This window comes from Pristis pectinata, chromosome 2 (assembly GCF_009764475.1).
Source record: "Pristis pectinata isolate sPriPec2 chromosome 2, sPriPec2.1.pri, whole genome shotgun sequence".
NCBI lineage: Eukaryota > Metazoa > Chordata > Chondrichthyes > Rhinopristiformes > Pristidae > Pristis > Pristis pectinata.
Window position 1 is genome coordinate 36,688,261 of NC_067406.1, and position 14,338 is coordinate 36,702,598.

A 14,338-nucleotide genomic window follows, 5' to 3' on the forward strand; every position below is an offset into this window, starting at 1 on the left:
TACAGCTGCTGCTCAACCCGCTGAATTCTTCCACCAGTTTGTTTTTCTTTTACACCATATTCCAAGCATCTACAGTCTTTTGTGACTCAAAGATGTTGAGGGGTCTTGATAGGATTGATATGCAGGGAAGGTTTCCTTTTGTGGGTGAATCTACAATTTGGTGTTTAAAAATAAGGGGTTGGCCATTTAAGACAGAGGTAAGGTGAATTCTTTTCTCTTAGGAGTTGTGAGCCCTTGTAACTCTTCCTCAAAAGATGGTGGAAGTTGCATTTTTGCATAATTTTAAGGCAGAGATATACAGATACTTGTTAAGCAAGGGGAAGAAAGGTTTCTGTGGGTACACAAGAATGCAATGTTGAGGTTATAATGAAGTCAGCCATGATATAATTAAATGACAGAGCAAGATTGAGGCTATCCCTAACCCTGCTCTTGATCTATGTGTCTATACTGCAAATTAAAGTCATCTCACTAACTCATGGAAGTTTTATTTGTTAACCTCCTTAACAACATTTTTATGATTCAGGTGAATTTAACTTTGGGTTTGAACAATTAACCCAACAGTTCATATCTAGCAGGTAGGCTTCTTGGAAATGAAGAAGGATTATTTTCTCTGCCATCCCTCACAATATCTCCAAGAATGTTGCTCCTTGGGTATAGGAGGAACAAGAGAAAAATGGTTATTGTGCTAATTGGATACAAAATGGATAAAAATACAGGAAGGTTGTAATAAAAAGGGAAATAATTTATTTAAATCATTACTCTTTCTTCAATTTAGTGAGCATACTCAGCTTTCAAATGATTTGACAATTAATGAATATTAACATTATTAGCCTTTTCTAAAATGTTAGTTATAAGTTATTTGAGGAAAATGGATGCTGCTTAAAAAGATGCCTGCTAAATGCTACATTATTTATGATGCCTGTTGACTTCTATAAATTGTACCCATTTTCTATATGGATCATTAAAGGAAAAACTGCAATATTTAAAGGAAGGTCTGTATGATACATTCGTCATGATTTTCAACTGAATTAATATGGAGTTATAAATGACAATCACTGTGGTGTTTTGTTAGATTTTGGAAACACCACATACAGGACTCAGTAAACGTAAAATTATGACCATGGCAGATAAGCTAAATTTGAGGACAGACCACATCATTTATTTCTACCAAATGATGCCCTGTATCTATCTGGTCATGCGGCCAGACAGATATAAGACATCATTTGGTAGAAATAAATACATTTTAACAAATTATTCTTACATGTAATATTTGTATGGAATATATTGTGTGGACTAAAAAGAATAAGAGATTTGAATAAGACCATTGTAAAACTACAAGATTATTGCCTCTTATGGATTTCTTAACCCTTATATTGCTTGATGCATCCAAAGAAACTCCTGTCCCCTTGTGTTAATCAGTTTATTTGTTTGCATCTTTCACAGTGACTCAAGGTCAATGCTAAAGCTGTAAGATTCTCATATGTCACAACTAGATTATAATATTGCTACATTCTGAAAATATACATTTAAACAGATGTTTAAACCCTACTATTACACGTTGGTTGTTCCTGACTCATTCTTTTTCCTTATCTATCCTATCTGCCCTAACTTTTACAACCATAAAATGTTGAACCTTTTGCTTATCTTTTTTTCATCAGTTAAATTTGCAAATGGAAACAAACTTCCAAAAATAAGTTTTCTTTGATGAAAAGTAAAGTTTAAAGCCCACAGTTTCTTGAAATAAATTAAAAGCACAGGCATAGTATTGTGCAGGCATAAAATATGCACCACAAGGTGGGGTCAATTTGCCCTATTGCACTCATGCCGGTTGAAGAAAGCTTTACAAGCTAATTCCATTTCCCAGTTCTTGCAGTACTGATGTGCTGATTACCTCTATTATCTTGTCATTCCATTTCCCTATTAATATGATGAGGGTTTATACCTCCAGCACCTTTCATGCATTGAGTTCTAGGTCTCCACCACTCTTTTAATTAATCATCAACCCCTCTCTGATAAAAGGTCAGGAATCTTAAATGTGAATTCCATTTCTATGTCCACAGATGCTGCTTGACCTACTGAGTGTTTCCAGTATTTTCTGTTTCTATTTCAGATTTCAGGTATCTGCAGTTTTTTTGTTCTCTAACCCTCTAATCCTTCTGCCTATTACCATAGCTATTATCTGGCCTATAAAGCAAAACAGGTATTTCTTATTCTCCTTTTTTGCTGGGCCTTTCATAATTTGCTGCACCTCAATTACATCTTCTCTGCTCTAAAGAAATCAAACCCAGTCTGACCAGTCTTTCAAATAGTAAAACCTCGTCACTGAAGTAATATCCTTTTAATCCACCTCTGCACTCTCTCTAATGCTGTCCCACCAGTGAAGCGAGCAGACACAAGGGACTGCGGATGGTGGAATTTGGAGCAACAAACAATCAGCTGGAAGAACTCAGTGGGTCGAACAGCATCTGTAGGAGGAAAGGAATTGTTGACGTTTCAGGGTTCCTGGGTCAGTCTGGAAACCTGGATTAGGAGTGGGGGAGTTGTGAATGGGAGAGGAAGAGACACAGTTGTACACAAACTTTCTGGACATTCGGTGCCCATTTAATAGTTTGCAGGGTTTCGACCCGAAACATCGACAATTCCTTTCCTCCCACAGATGCCGCTTGATCCGCTGAGTGCAGTGAGCAGAACTGAGTGCATTTTAGCCATATCCGAACCGCTTATTTAGTGAAAGCACAACCTTCCTGCCCTATCCAATAACAAACCTAAGTATCCCTTAGCCACCGTATATACCTGCCCCATTACCTTCAGGAATCCGACATATATTTCAGGAGCCCTCTGTTCCTCGACATCTCTCAGTTCATAAGACTAACTCGTTTGACTCAGTTCTGAGAGTAACTGCTGGTAAATGTCTATGTTTCTGGTTAGCATAAGAGGAGTGACTGGACAATTACCAACCTGTCCACTTTTCAATTACTCACTTGCTGTTGAAGCCAGTCCTTCACCACTTTGTTGGGAACTGGAATCTCCCAGCCTTTGCATTGGCAGGCAGTCCCTACCATTGATCCAGCTCTTCCAAGATTTTTCAGTGCAACTGGACTGTTCAGTTGTCAGGAGCATCCAGCTTCTTAAGATCCTGACATTCCAGGGCTTCTGGGTCAGTCTGGAAACCTGGATTAGGAGTGGGGGAGTTGTGAGTGGGAGAGGAAGAGACATAGTTGTACACAAACTTTCTGGACATTTGGTGCCCATTTAATAGTTTGCTCAAACTATCATCCAACAAGGTATTAGGTAGACAAATAAATGAAGTTAGAAGCAAAATTTATCTTTTCAAAATACTTCTTCTCTAATGCCCTCTTTCTATTATTCCTCTTCTATATCCCATAGAACATAGAACATTACAGCACAGTACAGGCCCTTCGGCTCACATATAATGGACTAGTGGATGGTTATGAGGCAGATGCCAAGATCAAAGAAGAACACAACCAAAAGACATCACCAAAGGTTTTTATGCTATGATCTGTGAAGCTAAGAAAGTCACTTCATCAGAGCATGTGATTTCCTGAGTTCCTGGTCACTGAATTCTCCTGTACACCAATGATCAATAAATAGAAACAGACCATGCTTTGGGGTCGAACTGCCAAACTCACTCAGGACCATCAATGTTTCACGAGTGGCGAATACTGTAGCTACAGCTCTCTTTTCCATCAAGCAGAAGATACAAAAGTCTGAAAGCATGTACCACCAGGCTCAAGGGCATCGTATATCCTGCTGTTATAAAACTATTGTCTGATAACGACTATTGTCCTGTTGCCTAGTACGATAAGATGGACTCTTGACCTCACAATCTACCTCGTTATGACCTTGCACCTTATTGTCTACCTGCACTGTACTTTTTCAGTAGCTGTTATACTTTATTCTGCATTCTGTTATTGTTTTACCTGGTACTATCTCAATGCACAGTGTAAACGGTATGCAAGACAAGATTTTTACTGTACCTCGGTACATGTGACAATAATAATAAACCAATTCCCGTTACAAAGTAAGTGGCAGGCAAATGTCGAGTCAGATGACTGAACCTTTCATGTGTTCTTTTGCTTTGTTTGCCCTCCTCAAATGCACACTTGCACACTTCTCCTGAATGGATTCCATTCACCACATTTCTGACCACCTGACTAGCCTATTAATATTGTCTTTATGATCAACCATTCAGCTTATATCTTTTACAACTTGCAAATGTCTTAACCGTGAAAAGAAGTAAATTTGGTTCAACAGAGGAAACACCAAATCTGGGAGTGGCCTGGATGAATCAACTGACTCACTGCACTGGTAGAGTTAAAAACAGCACACTGTGCAACTACTATCTTCTTCAAATGCAATCATATAGTTGCTGAAGAAGACAATTTCTTGTTAAAAGCATACTTAAAATCATAAAGAATGTGCAGTTGTGATCTAGGACCTCTTCACATTCCCAGATTTTAATTTCTAAAATGATAAGTGAGATCAATTAAATATTACTCTATCAAGAAAATCGAGCGACATTATTTTGATTTTTTTTTGCAAGAATATTATTTGGATGACAGATATAAGAGGCCTTTTCACCATTAAATTATCTTTGTCAAATGGGAGAAAGATGACAATTAGCCTGAATGCAGTTTCTGGTACCAATATTATTGAACAAACAAAACCGAGTGAAAGGTGGTCATGATGATAGGTGAACTTAAACAATACCTTGAATTATAATTAATGAAATTCTCCTGTATATATAATGCATGGCAGCTTTGCTTAACTACCATGCAGACAACTTCTCTTTAAAGATAGTATAACGTTGTCACAACCTTCTCATTATCTTTATGCCTGTTGAAACAGTGACTTTATCAGTTTGGGAATGTAATATTATGTTGCTCTAGCTGTTGCAGTAAGAACTCTTCTGTTTTCAACATTTGGGACTGAGTATATAATCAATTTGTGAAGGACGCTTGAAAGTTCAATACATGACCTTGTGTTCTACCCCATGAATTTAAAACAGATCAAAGTTCTTTCCATACAATGAGCTTGTCCTTCACCTCAATAGATATATCACTGGTGCTGTTGCTACTGTTGTTGATGCTTCTAGAGACAACACTTGTCCAACTATACAACTGCAAGGATGACTGATACTTGTCACAAAAAATTCTGTGCAGATTAGCTATGAAAACTATATTACTTCCTTCAAGTCACTTTATTTTAACTCAAAGCAAATGAAAAGCATTTCCCAAATACATTGACTCCTTCAGTCTGTTCAAGGGGATTGGAATGCAAAAATAAAAAAAATGTACAGGATCGTGGGCCAGCCCAAATGAAGAGAGCCATACTTAATTTGGGGTGCCATACCACAGGAAATAAAAACTGGACTGGACAAGGATGCAGTACAGTTTCAGAAGAATGCAGTTCTTACAATTAGAAATCATCAGATCATGGAGTTTTATCAATTTTATGCCCCCTTTTTTCTTGATTTGCATGCTTTTTTACATTGTTTATTTTTTTCCTTAATCAACATGTTATGTATTTAACAGTATGCCATTTACATAGCATTCATTATGTTGTTAACATGATTAGACTTCAATGTAAATTCCAGCATGTACTTTCTCTGTCATAACAAACTTATATAAAAAGAATACATTTGTGTTAGAAAATCTTTGCATTTTATTATTATATCTTTTTTACATATTTTATCACTTCTTTGTATTAATTGTGGTTTTATATATCTTTTCAAATTTGCTGACTTCCATTTTCCCTTGCATTGCACATTTTACTATAACAATACTTTTACAATTTTCTTGAGTGTGATTCTTCAACCGAAAATCTCTGTTTTTATATGTTAATGTATCTGTTTTTTTACATAATATTTATTTGAATACTTCCCACTATTTCTTTCCAACTAAGTATTAGGAAGACTAAAGGTGGTTCAACAACATCTTCTCAAGGGTAATCAAAAATAGGCAAGGAATTCTTGCTTTTGTTGGCAGTGTCCACACCCTGAGTTAATAAATAAAAATTAACCATTGTGTCTAGGTGTTAAACTTTATTTAAATTCTGCCATGAAGGGCCTTGAGTCATTCTACTACGTTAATAATGCTATACAAATACAAGTTGTTGATTTTAGGTTTACAGGTTAATAGTTCAGTCCAGTCGACAATACTCAATTCATTTCTCATTACATTGATGTTTACTTTGCTTAAATTGAAAGCTTTAATTTCTTTCTTTAGATAGTAACACTTTAAGTAAAGTAAAGAAACATCCATGGCCATTAAAATTGCAGCATAAGCAGATAATGTCATATAAAAGGCAAATGGAATGTTGTTTTGAATCTTGAGGCACTGAATGCGAAAGCAAAGAAGCAATGTTGACTTTTTAAAAGGATGTAATTCATTCAAAGTTTGAATGCCTTCCGTAGTTGTGAACACAAGATGGATAGTAAAGCAAAGGAAATCTTGCAATGTAGACTCAGGAAGATTTCACCAGAGATTAGGGTGGCACATTGATACAGCAGTTAGTGCTGCTGCATCACTGCTCCAGAGACCTGCATTCAAACCTGATCCTGGATGCTGTCTGAGTGGAGTTTACATGTTCTCCTTGTGACCTTGGGAGTTTCCTCTGGGAGCTCTCATTTTCTCGCACGTACCAAAGATGTACTGGTTGGTAGGGTAATTGACTACTGCAAATTGCCCCAAGGCAGGTGGGTGGCAGTAGATTGCTGGTGGGGTGGAGAAGGAATTGATTGGTATAGGGATTATTATAGATAAGAGCTTAATGGCCTGTATGGATTTTATGGGCTGAAGGGCATGTTTTTGTGCTTATTAATCTATAATGTTTGCACTGATGAAGGCATTCATGAGAAATTTACGCTGAAAAAGTTAAACAGTGAAAGACCTCCTAAAGGTCATCTAGATTATGAAGTGTTATGATGAGTTAAAAAGAGATAGACTAGTTGGTGAGGGAACACAAATTTAAGATAACCACAGAAAGAACTGAAAGAGGGGATAGAGGAAATATATGTTGATATGTGCAGTTACATTAGAAAGCATAATGAACTTTCTCAAAATATTGGTGAAACTGTTCATAATTTATTTTACAAGAAAATTTGTTGGTTGAAGTTAAGGGCTGTTAAAGTGTGTGGGGGATATGCAGGAGATGGCATTAGACTACACTAGCTGTCTTTTAAATAAAAACACCCACATAGGCACGATGGGCAAAATGGCCTGTTTTTTGTGTTGTAACATTCAATAATAATATATCTCCATACACCATGTATTATTCATCTATCTAAGACTTCAACTACTTATTGGTATCTCTCATCGTGACTCAATTTTAAATTTACATAATCCCAACAAATTAATGAGCTACATGCTGGCACTGCAATGGTTAAGCTACTTCGTTCATGACTGCATAATCAAGAATATTGGCTGCTTTCAGTCATCGGCCACAGGGCATGATCCTCTTTACTTGCATCTATTAGTGACTAAAGGATTGGTGTGGGAGAAATGATTTCAATTTATGAGGCACTGCCACCAATACTGGAGAAAGAGGGAGCTGCTTCTGTTGGGACAGGCTTCATTTGAATCATTCTGGAACCAGGAAAAAAATAAGTAGAGCTATAGTTAAGTTGTGAGAGAGTGAGTTTTGGTAAAGTTTTGAATGTTAAAGAGAGAGGACTAAAGGACAGTGAATGTAGTTACAAAGGTGATCCAGTCGGCCAGGAAGGGACAATGCCTACAAACATCATAGAATGCCTCCAATTGTAGTTAGAGAAGAGAAAAATTGTATAAAAACAAAGAAGCTTTTTTATCTGAATGTATGTATGCAGTATTTATAACAAGATAGGTAAATATATTGAACAAGTTGAAATAAATGCATTTGATCTAATAGCCATTACAGACATGCAATATGTCCAAGGTTGGGAATTAAATATTCCAGTTTACATGATGTTTAGGAGAAATAGACAATAAGGTTAAGGAGAAGGGAATCCCTGATAATAAACAATGGGGCAGTGGAGAGGGAGGATAGTTCAGAAAATCAAAAATCAGATTAGTTTAGGTGAAGTTAAGAATTAAAAAAGGACAGAAAATAATCATGGTAGATGTCAATAGGCCCCCAAACGGTAATGTTAATGTAGGACACAGTATTAATCAGGAAATTAGAGGTGCACATAACAAGGATTATGCAATAAACATGGGGATTTCAATCTACATGCTAAGTGGGCAGAAAAATATAGCAATAATAGTATGGATGAACTCATGTGAGGTGATTTTTCTAGATCAATATTTGAGTAGCAAATGGCAGAATATGCTATTTTAGATCTTTTACTTTGTGATGAGAAAGGGTTAATTGATGATCCAGTAATTATGGGCTGTGAGGCAATAGTGATAATAATATGATAGAATGTTTAAACAAGATCAAAAGTGATTTAATTACAATTTGAAATTAGGGTCTCAACTCCTAATAATGCTAACTAGAATGGCATGAGGTTTGAGTTGGTATGGTCAAATGACAAAATAAACATTATGCCAGTAAACTATGAACGCTAACATTTAAAGGATTACCTATCACTTTCAAGTAATAGATAGTCATTGAGAAAAGCACCCAACAGGAAAAAATAGTCTAGTCATGGTTATCAAGAGAAGTTATATATAGCATTAGGCTTACATTGTTGGCAAAAAAAAGCAGTGAGCCTGAGGACTGGGGTGGTGTTGATATTCAACCAAGGAGGACTGAGACATTTATAAGCAAAGGGCAAGAAAAATATAAGGGTATTCTAGCGAGGAACATATAAAAGGAAGATCAAACATCTATAGATATTTACGAAAGAAAAGATTCACTAAAATTAATGTCAGTCCATTTCTGACAGACAGAAGAGAAATTATGTTGGTGAATAATAAAATGGCAGATAGATTGTGTACCTATTTTGTGTTTGTTTCATGTGTGAAGATTCAGAATGCCTGCTGGAGACAGAAGAGAACCCAGATATCATAAGGACTGCAGCATTTCAAGAAGGCAGCTCACCAACACCTTTTCAACCAGGGATGGCCCGTAAATGATGATCTTGCCAGTGACACCCAGGTACCGAAAAATGAATAAAGAAAGAAATATCCAAAATAAGGTGTCAGCCATTCAGGACTGAGATAGGAAATTTCATCACCCAGTGGGTGAATCTTTGGAATTCTCTGTCCAAAAGTACAGTGGAGGTGCAATTGCTAAATATATGCAAGTAGAGACTGATAGTATTTTATATGTATAGGGAGCTAAGGGATATGGAGTTAATGTAGGAAAATGACACTAAGGTAAAAGAACAGGCATGATCTTAATGAATGGAGGAGCAGGCACATGGAGCCGAATGCCTTGCTTCTGTTCTTATGTTCTCATATTCTGAACTTCTTGACAAAACCTTCTATTCATCTGAATACAATAAGTCAGCTCCATGTGGGATAAACTTAGAGCAGCACACTCAGAGGTCTTGATCAATTTGATTGTTTTGCATTTTCCTACAGCTTTTGCTCAAATGAAAATGGAACATGCATTCAACAAAAATAAAATCAAACCAAATTTGATTAAGTAAAACATCTATTGCATTGTCTTTAAAGCATAGAATTAATTAATGTTAAATATATAAATATGAATGCAAACATTTTTTGTCTTTCATCTGCTGAAAATGTTGCATTTCCAACATTTTCAGTCTTTGCCCTACTCGTATTTAAGGTAGTGTTATTCACATAGTGATAGGTAGAGATATAGTACTTCTTCTTTGTTACAGCACCATGTTTTGGAACATAACATTTTTAGGATGTTCTGACAATGTGCTGTCTAGCCATGTTCCTCAGGAAAATGCTCACAATCTTTATGTCCACAGTAGTTGCCAGAACAAAAAAAACACTTCTTTTTAAAGGTAGTTCATAAATAGAAAATGTTTCTTCTCTATAAAACCACAGATTATGATTAATATACAGTTATGCATAATTGAATGATTGCAGTTATAGATCAAAGTCAACAGACACATCACTTAAATCAGCATCAGCATATTTCCCTGCCCAGTACCTGAGGGTTTCTGCTTCTTGTTGTGTTTATTATTCAGACATTAAACAGAATTTGAGTGCCTTTGTATCCTTCCACAACATTTTATTTACTTTTTATAAAATATTATTTTCTTCTCTTGCCCATTACTGGAGCTTTATATCATAATTTTATATATATATATATATAGAATGGAGTATAAGCTTCACAGCATGTTTTTCCTATACCACAGTTATCAAATATAAACATCAAACAATTAAGACGTCAGAATTCCTTGAGGCTTATAGGGAGGGCTGGAGGTTTGCAGAGGTAAGAAAGAGAGCAGTGAGTCTGGAGTTAGGGGTGGGGAATGGAATTTTAAAGGTTATGACAAGGTCTCGGTGGCTGGAAGTCATGTATCATGGAACCAGGACTGGTGGTGAAAGGGCTGGAGATTACTGCCTGGAATGGAGGGCTGTATGTAGAAGGACACATTGGATAGGCTAGATTTATTATCACTGGAAAGTAGAAGGCTGAGAAGTGACCCTATAGAGGTTTGTAAAATTATGATGAACATAGATAGGATACAGAATCAAAGTCTTTTTTCCAGGTCAGGGCAGGGCAGAGGGCACAAGGTGTCACCTGGCTCTAGAATCTTTAAGGTGAGGGGAGAAATTCCAGATAACCACTCCCTTGCTGTTGCTATCTTCAGGGACTCCCACCCCCATGTCATATGCCGTACTGTTGTAGCACTCGGCCACCTTGAACTGCCATTCTGAGAGCTGATGTTCCTGCAATATCCTTATTATTTCTCTGGCTTTCTGTACTCATTTAACTTTCATCCTTCCTGCCTTTTTCCCCCAGGTGACCCCCCTGATTTCCCACTGAACCTGCCCATAGTATCCATATGGCTTGGCTGCAGAGAAAAAATATACACGCTGTCCCTCCATTATCATTGGTCTACTCGGAGAACACTTTTCTCCATTTTCTTCATGCTAGATAACTGTCCCACTGCTGTCTCAAGTAACAACATCTCAAACTTGTCACCAGTCTGAGGTTTCCTTTGTGTAACTGTATATGCAAATAAACAGATGTAGAGCTGTAAACAGAAATGTCTTTGTTGAAGGCAGTAGCTCTCAATTAAACTGCAGTCTCTGCATACAACATTGTGTCAAGACTCATGCAATGTGATACAAAAATAGTTATTTAAGGTATACTACACATACAGTTGACTTTACAGATACTGAATTAATTATTACATAAAACTTCTAGTTCATCAGAAAGGCATGGGATTATGTTGGTAAATTGCAAATTGAGAAGTACCGTGACTGAAGGTGCAATGTCCTGAGTATTCTTCTTGTTGCTACAAGAAAGTAGAAATATAAGAGAAAACAGGTAAGACTGTGGGAGGATGGAGACATTGCAGAAGCCCTGGCGGAGATATTTGCATCATCGTTAGCCACGGGTGAGGTGCCCACAGACTGGAGGCAGTGAATGTTGTGTCTTTATTTAAGAAGGGCGGCAAAGAAAAGCCTGGGAACTATAGACTAGTAGTGTAATATCTGTGGTAGGTAAGTTACTGGAGAGGATTCTGAGGGATAAGATATACTTACATCTGGAAAGACAGGGGTGGATTAAGGGTAGTCAGCATAGCTTTGTGCATGGGAGATCATGTCTTACAACCTTGATCGAGTTTTTTGATGGGATAACCAAGAAAGTTGATGAGAGCAGGGTAGTAGACGTGGTTTTTCGGGACTTCAGTAAGGTCTTTGATAAGGTTTCACATGGTAGGCTACTCTGGAAGGTTAGATCTCATGGAATCCAGGAAAGCTGGCTAATTGGAGACACAATTGGCTGATGGTAAAAAACAGAGGGTGATAGTGGAAGGTTGTTTCTCGGACTGGAGGCCCGTGACTAGTGGTCCGTGCAGGGCCCATTGTCGTTTGTCATCTATATCAACAATTTGGATAAGAATGTACAAGGCATGGTTGGTAAGTTTGCAGAAGACACTAAAATAGGTGGTATAGTGGACAGTGAAGAAGGTTATCAAAAATTACAGAGGGATCTTGATCCGCTGAGTAAGTGGGCCGAGGAAGGACAAATGAAGTTTAGTTTGGATAAGTGCAAGGTGTTGCATCTTGGAAAGTCAAGTCCATGTAGGACTTTCACAGTGAACAGCAGGGCTCTGGGGAGTGTTGTAGAACAGAGAGACCTTGGAGTACAAGTACATGGTTCACTGAAAGCAGAATCACAGGGAGACAGGGTGGTGAAGAAGGCTTTTTGCATGCTGACCTTCATAAGTCAGGGCATTGAGTATAAAAGTTGGGAGGTCATGGTGTAGTTGTACAAGACGTTGGTGAGGCCGCACTCAGAGTATTGTGTTCAGTTTTGGTTGCCTGGCTATAAGAAAAATGTTATTAAACTGGAAAGAGTGCAGAAAAGATTTACAAGGATTCTGTCAGGAATTGAGTGACTGAGTTATAGGGAGAGGTTGGACATGCTAGGACTTTATTCCTTACAGCATAGGAGATTGAGAGGTACATAAAATCTTGAGAGGCATAGAAAGGGTGGGTGCACTCACTCTTTTTCCCAGGGTTGGACAATCAAGAACTTGAGGGCATAAGTTTAAGGTGAAAGGGAAAAGATTTAAAAGGAACTTGAGGGACAACTTTTTTTTAACACAATGTGTGGCATCTATGTGGAATCAGCTGCCAGAGGAAGTGGTTGAGACAGGTACAATAACAACTTTTAAAAGACAGTTGGACAGGTACATGGATTGGAAAGGTTTAGAGGGTTGTGGGCCAAGCACTGGCAAATGGGACTAACTTGGATGGAGCATCTTGGTCTGCATGTACTAGTTGGGCTGAAGGGCCTGTTTCCATGCTGTATAACTCTATAATTATGATTCTATGACTATGACTGGAAGTTACAGAAATATTAAAAGGATAAAAATAAAGACTCTGTATCTGCATGTGGCACTCAAAATGTAACAGATGAAAAACAGAAATAAATGAGCGTGATCTGATAGCCACTGCAGAGACATGACAGCAGGATGACATAGACAGAGACCTGAGTACTGCAGGGTAATGTGACATTTAGTAAAGACAGGAAGCCAGAAAAAAGGAGAAGGAATGACTCTGTTAATTAATGATGGTCTGAACTCAATAGAGAAGGATGACCCAGAGAATGGGAAACTAGCTGCAAAACCTGAAATATTGCAAGCTACAAGTGAGAAAGGCACGGATGAGGCTTTAGAACTGATAAGCTGAAACAAGAGTGGAGTCAGCTGATATTATACAGGTGGAAGAAAATGCTTATGACATAATTACTTCAAGTTATCGATGTTTCACTTATCAAATACCTTGATTTGAGAACTAGAACAAGTTAAGAAATTCCTTTGAAAACAAAAATTGGGCTCCATTCCATCTGGTGGAATAATTTTGCATTCTCTACTTTCTTCCTATCATTGTTCATAAAAATGCAAGGAAAAAGGCATATCGAAATATCACCACTTGCAGTTTCTCCTCCAAGTAACATATCATCTTGCCATTGCTTCATTGTCATTCCAGATTAACAGAATTGAAGGAATAGATTCACCACAGGATCACATTGGTTCAAGGCATCTCACCACACTTTTCAAGGACACCTAGAGATGGGAATTAAATACAGGCCTTGACAACAATGCCGGCAATTAACGAATAAGATTAACCTTGGAAATACTTGTTATGCTACCATCAGAGTGGCCTAATGTAACTTACCAAAAATGCTATGATTGAACAAATTTTGACCTGAAATTCATTCCCTTTTATATTACTAAATATGCAATATAATAGTGTAATATTGTAATCTACCATCAAATTTAATGGAATGAATTTTACATACAAATACACTGAATGTTGTTAATATGTAGTGTTTTTAGTACCACCAAGACAGTTATCTCTTAAGGGGTTACATTTGCAGGGAGGAAAGCTAGCAGCTGTAGATTAGAATTGAGATTTGGCACCCAACTAGAATACGGGAGACATTGAAAGATGGTTTAACATCTGGTGATCATTCACACTCATTGCTGCTGTAACAACTCCATTCATTTGAATTCAGCAGGGGTCACTGAGAAGTTAGGCTGGTTTTTTTTGTTGTTATTTGAGGAAAAGTCAATTTGAATAAACCCTGACAAGCTTGAGTCAGACTGAAGAAAGAGACAGAAAAATAATGGAACACATGGCAGAAAAAAGTTCTGAACTATGGTAATGACACGCTGACATTGGAAACTGTCCATTGGAGAGACAATTTGTCATAATGGACGTCAGTCACA